Genomic DNA, 6,000 nt, shown 5'->3' on the forward strand with positions numbered 1-6,000 from the left:
TAAGCGAAAGGGTCTCCCCTATGTCGAATTAGCATACACCCTGCATAACGCGGCAACAACAGACAAAGCGGAAGGGTTCTCCCGTCGCTTCTTTCCCCGGCGCTTTTATATCTGCCAGCTGAAGTTCATTGCCAGCAGATAGGTCACGCCGAAGTAGGATTGACGTCTCCCCGAGCCAATCAGTGATCCCGGAAGTGTCTAAAAGTACGAGATGAGAGAGAGAGAGGGAACCTCCCCCCCCAACAGTTTTAGGGACGTAACACATGTGTAAAAGTGTACAAAATGTATTGTCCTTACTGTGGATTACTGTGGATTAATTTTGTTATTTTCTTAAATTTAAACAAAGAACTTTACACATTACACATAAGATTCTATACCTGTATATCTTGAGTGACAGGTGGCTTGTCCAATGATCGGTAAGTTTCCATTGAAAAACGATACCTACCGTTTCCAGGCTGTCTGACTTGTCGTTGTCTTTTTGGATTTGTTCATTTGTTTTTGGATTTGTTCATTTGTTTTTGGATTTGTTCATTTGTTTTTGGATTTGTTCATTTGTTTTCGGATTTGTTCATTTGTTTTGCACCTCTCAGCCACCGTACATAAGGCAACAACAACTCTTCTTCAGTACCAACACATCCCCGCATACTCCAAACTCTATTGCCATCTAGTGGACAAAATACACACGTCATATTATAACAGTAACCTGATTATATCACAAAGACAACCTTTGTTTGTCTAAGGACCCCCGAAAATGCCACCAGTGAAGAGACATGCTTACGAGGCACAATTCAAACTACAGGCTATCAGTTACGTGGATGTAAATGGGAATAGAGCGGCTGTAAAAGATTTCAACATCAGTGAATCTATGGTTCAGAAGTGGAGGAAGCAAGAAAATGAACTGCGGCAAGTTAAGAAGACACAGTAGATGAGGACTTTGATGGATTTGTGGGAGAAGATTGATTAAAAAATAATGTGTGTTAAATAGTAGAATAAAGTTCAACTAAACTCACTGTTTTGCTTCTGTTACCTTTTTTGTAGACCGTATGTTTTAGCATAAGCCTTGTGTATGGGTTAAGTACAGAAATAGACCCCGTAATTTAGACCTGTGCCTTATAATTCGGTGCGCTTTATAGTGCAGAAAATACGGTACTGTATATTATATTCATTCATTACACACAGACTGATTTATTTCAGATGTTTATTTCTTTTAATTTTGATGATTATAACTGCCAACTAAGGAAAATCCCAAATTCAGTATCTCAGAAAATTAGAATATTACTTAAGACCAATACAAAGAAAGAATTTTTATAAACCTGGGCCAACTGAAAAGTATGAATATGAAAAGTATGAGCATGTACAGCACTCAATACTTAGTTGGGGCCCCTAAAACACATTTAAGATCTTCTTTGTTGCCTTCGTCCTTATCTTCCTTCTGAAAAACAGAACAAAGAGATGATTAGTACAACATTGTCTTCAGATTCTATGGTTCACAGACTCACATTGGTGTCTTAGTGGTTAGGACCTTGGTCTAAGGATAGGAAGGTTGTGTGTTCAAATTCCAAGGCCTTGGCCCCTGCAAGAGGTGCGCTCTCTCGCACAGTCTCTGTTGCTGTCTCTTCTAGAAAGAGAGAGGAAACCTTTCATTCATATTTACAAGTTAAAGGTAAACAAACAACAAAAAAAGCTGTCGTTATGAGGGTTAAACTGGATTGTCTGTAAGCACCGAGTCGGAGACGTGTCTGTAAGTAAACATGGTGGAAACAAAGGATGTAGCATCTGTAGCATTCATTCATTCATTCATTTTCTACCGCTTATCCGAACTAGCTCGGGGCGTCATTGGGCATCAAGGCAGGATACACCCTGGACGGAGTGCCAACCCATCGCAGGGCACACAGACACTCATTCATCTGTAGCATTTGATGGTAAATAACTTTTTTATTAAGTGAAGAATTTAACTCTTCCTCATTAAAGAAGCATCAAGGCAGTACAATACCCAGAATGCAATTAGTCTTTGTACAGCATTTGTCTCTTACGGCATCTGAATGTGGTTTAAACAGAGCGGTCGTTACAGAAGGCATCTTACTCGCAGCAGAATCCGGAATTCCTGATCTCCAAAGACGATCACAGCATTTTCTCCCATCCGGTCGTCCACACTCTGCACAGGAAGCTATAAAACAGAGAAAAATTCCTACATTCAAACATGAGAATGAAACCGTTTGTATGCAAGAATGTTCTCTTTACGCAGTAATTAGACTATTTTAATGCTCTTTTCATCATAAGTGTTCCATCAAAGTTGTAATTACGATTGGGAATGTCATGTCACTAGAAAAATATGGTGGACTCGATGGATCTCGCATCTGTAGGTGACGGTAAAAAAAACTCACCTTATGATTCATCATTCTTTGTTCTTTATTTACTATTAGAGTAAAACACTTGCTGAATCAAATCCTAATCAAATCAATTTATTTGTCACAATTTATTTGTCACACATTTTATTTGTCACACACACATACATACAGAGTACGACATGCAGTGCAATGCTTTTTACGTCTGTCTGGTATTCAAGCATAAAAAGGAATGGAATGAAGGATTAAAATAAAACCAAAAGGAGGTAGATAGATAAAAAGTATAAACTATATAAAATATATGAAAATATATGTGAAAAATATGTATATACATAAACACGTATGGATTTAATGACAGTCTTTAAAGTGTCCATGTGCAGTATGGTGTGTATAAAGTGGCACTGTGCTGCGCAAGTCCAGAGTTAGTGTCATAGTGCAAAAAAGGTGTGCAGAAAAGAAAGAGGTCCTGTAAAAGATGCTGGGTGTTTCCTGGTTTAAACTCTGGATGGCCTGCGGGAAGAAGCTTCTCCTCATTCTCTGTGTTTGCTTTCAAGGAGCAGAAGCGTTTCCCTGAACGTGCCAAAGAAAAGAGTCCATTGTCAGGATGGCTGAGATCCTTTACAATCTTCCTGGTCCTGCACCGCGTGCTGTAGATGTCCTGCAGGTCAGAGAGCTCGGTGTGGATGGTACTTTCAGCTGACCGCACCACCCTCTGGAGTGCTCCCTGTCCTGCATGGTGCTGTTCATGAAACAGGAAGTGATGCTACCCGCCATGACGCTCTCAAAGGTGCCGGTGAGTACATTAAGAGAATCCCAGAAGGACACGAACTACCGGTGAGTCCCTGATCTTGTTGATGGATCTACCAATCAGAAGGTAGCAAGCTTGTATCCCATGTCCACCAAGCTGCCACTGCTGGGCCCCTGAGCAAGGCTCTTAACCCTTTCTCTGTCTCGCTTTCCTTCTCTCCATCCCTTTCTCTCTCTCTCCCTCTCTCTCTCTCTTTCTGTCTCTGTCTCTCTTTCTCTGTCTGTCTGTCTCTCTCTCTCGCTCTCTCTCCATCTCTCCCTTTTCTCTCGCTTTCTTTCCCAGTCTCTCTCAGTCTTGAGGCTGCCAGCACCTCCTCTGGTGACCTGGCAGTGAATAGTCCCTGGGAAAAGTTCCTGAATGTGAGCAAGTTTTTGATAGAGACGACAAAGCAGTTCTGTGCATCATCATGGTTAAAGACATCTGCTAAATGCTCTACATGATGAATGTAATGAGTAAAAAGGCAGCGTATTTACCTGTTCAGCTGAAGCAGAGCACAAACAATGAATCTTGCACTGTATACACCCCTGAAATCCATCATCATTAGTAGTATTAGTAGTAGTCACTCATTGGTTAATAAACTAAATTGTATTAATTTACTAAATTAAGTATGTAAATTAATACTAAATTGTATTAATTAATTACTACTTAATTAATCAGTAATGTCACTTCTTGTTTCTCAACGTACATTACTGCCGTTTGTTTAGAACTTGCTCACTAAACACACATGCATTCTTTAATGTTTATTCAGTATGAAATGACTAAAATCCACATAAATTAAACAAAAGTTGAATTACAGCCACGCTGATCATTTTACTAGCTGTTTTTCAAAACTGCTAATTTGTTTATGTTCATGTGCAAGAATTTATCCAAAATACTTCTAAATACTACACACTAATAGAACAATCGAGTATATTTTACTTGGTAGCTGAAAACATCACAAGTTTTAAGATGGTAAGTTAACTGATGGTAAGTTAATAATATTGTTATTTGTTTAAGTACTTGTTTAAGTTTATGTTTTGTACTTAAGTTTATCCGAGTTACTTCGTTAGCATCGTCATGGGAAGTCCGCGTTTGTGGAGGCCTCGACTACAACTAAACACATAAATGACATCCTAAGAAGTCGAGACAAGCTGGATTACGAACGTTAGGAATTAAAGTACATGATATTTGCATTCTGTTAGTCGAAGTGAGTTTAACGCAAAAATGTATACTGTGTAACATATATATGAATATCATATTTAAGGCTATGGTAGCTCACCATTGTCGTACACGCCTTTCCTACAGAGGCAAAAAAAAACAGCACCAGCTAGTGTAAAGGTGCACTAGCTGGTGCTAGTGCACCAGCTAGTGCTAGTGCACTAGCTGGTGCACTAGCACCAGCTAGTGCACCTTTTATACTTCACCGTTAGGGGTCGCCATCGAATCATACATCTGTTTCTACCTAACTCTATCCTCAGCATTCTCTATTCTCGCACATATCTCCTCTTTGTCCTTAATCTTGACCTCTAAACTGGCAGCTCCATCTCCAACATCCTTCTACCAATATAACCATCTCCCTCCTCTGTACATGTCCAAACTTTTCCTCAAAACAGCCAACCTGAGATGTCCATCTGATGTTCTCGTTCCTAATCCTGTCCATCATTGTCACTCTTAAAGAGAACCTCAACATCCTCATCTCTGCTACCTACAGCTCTGCCTCGTGTCTTTTCCTCCCTGCTACAGTCTTCTACGCCACTGGGCAAAGACAATCACTCTGGACCCCTCACATCCAGCCCACTAACTCACAATTTTGCCGTCTGGTCGATGCTATAGAGCCCTGAGCACCAGAATTCTGATTCCGATTCTGATTTTGATTCCTTTCATAGTGCCCTGTATAACTTGGCGCATAAAAAAACGGTCAGGATTGATTGCTATATAAATTTAGACAAATTGTTTATTCCCTGTTTATATGGATATATCTATATTCGTTGTGAATTTCAACATGACGCTTTGTTCCAATCAGTACTTTGATACTTAAGTAATATTCCTTAATTAATTTCATGAATAGTTTCTAAAATTGCACAAATTCATACACCCAGTCTAAAGAGGAAAAGACTTCACTTTGTGCATATTATTGTGTATATAAGGGGTCTAATACGGAACTCAACTCACCAGTCATTACTTACCACAAAATTACAGAAATCATCCTGGTCTCCAGTTTCTTCTCATTGCAGATTGTCTTGAATTAAGTCCAGTTTGTTCCTGAGCTCTGATCATTTGCTAAAGCTTGTTCCTGTTTTTAGCCTTTTTCAAAAGAACTGAAGATTTCTGTTGGAAGATTAGAGATTAGTATCCATGTGAAATTAAGAATACTAATTATTGGAATCTTAAATAAGTGAAGAATGAGAGCTGGATCACTCTGTAAAGTGATTCCTGGAAGAATGTAGTCATTTGAGAAATGGTGAGGTGTAGTCAGTGACTTGTAGTCAGTGACAAGTACTGTGTGGGTGTTTCTTTTGGGCCAGCTTCCGAAAAGCACATGGTGATGCTTTCGTTTTTTATTCTTCCCTCTGGTAAATTTGAATCTTTTATGTTCTACATATTTTATATCACACATAGTTACAACTTTCATATTACTCTATATTTATGAACCATTTTATTTTATTTTTTCATCCCTTTTTTATCAAAAAGAGTAAAAGTCACTTTAGAGGAAACTTCAGAGGAAACTTCATGCTTTCTTCACAGCAATATATATATATATATATATACATTTTTTATTGTTATAAACTATAACAGTCCATCAGAAATGTTTTTTTTTTTTTGTCAAGATTTAGGCAGTGTAGAATTTCTTGTTTATTTCTGTTTATT

General features: G+C 38.6%; 1 long non-coding RNA gene across 7 annotated transcripts; it reads right to left on the reverse strand.

Annotated features, from left to right (window-relative positions):
* Positions 1–1,209: 1,209 nt before the first annotated feature.
* On the reverse strand, positions 1,210–5,630 carry LOC113661196. 7 transcript variants are annotated; one of them, XR_007138980.1, is made up of 5 exons: positions 4,751–5,282; positions 3,627–3,677; positions 2,084–3,493; positions 1,523–1,618; positions 1,210–1,432 (listed from the first exon to the last, which is right to left on the reverse strand). It is a non-coding gene; the product is annotated as an uncharacterized LOC113661196 (long non-coding RNA). The 7 variants fall into 7 exon arrangements; XR_007138981.1 differs by lacking the exon at positions 4,751–5,282 and adding an exon at positions 5,305–5,630 and having other exon boundaries at positions 2,084–3,677; XR_003444994.2 differs by lacking the exon at positions 4,751–5,282 and adding an exon at positions 5,319–5,629 and having other exon boundaries at positions 2,084–3,677.
* Positions 5,631–6,000: the final 370 nt, after the last annotated feature.

The sequence above is a fragment of the Tachysurus fulvidraco genome, chromosome 21 (genome assembly GCF_022655615.1).
Source record: "Tachysurus fulvidraco isolate hzauxx_2018 chromosome 21, HZAU_PFXX_2.0, whole genome shotgun sequence".
NCBI classification, from domain to species: Eukaryota; Metazoa; Chordata; class Actinopteri; order Siluriformes; family Bagridae; genus Tachysurus; species Tachysurus fulvidraco.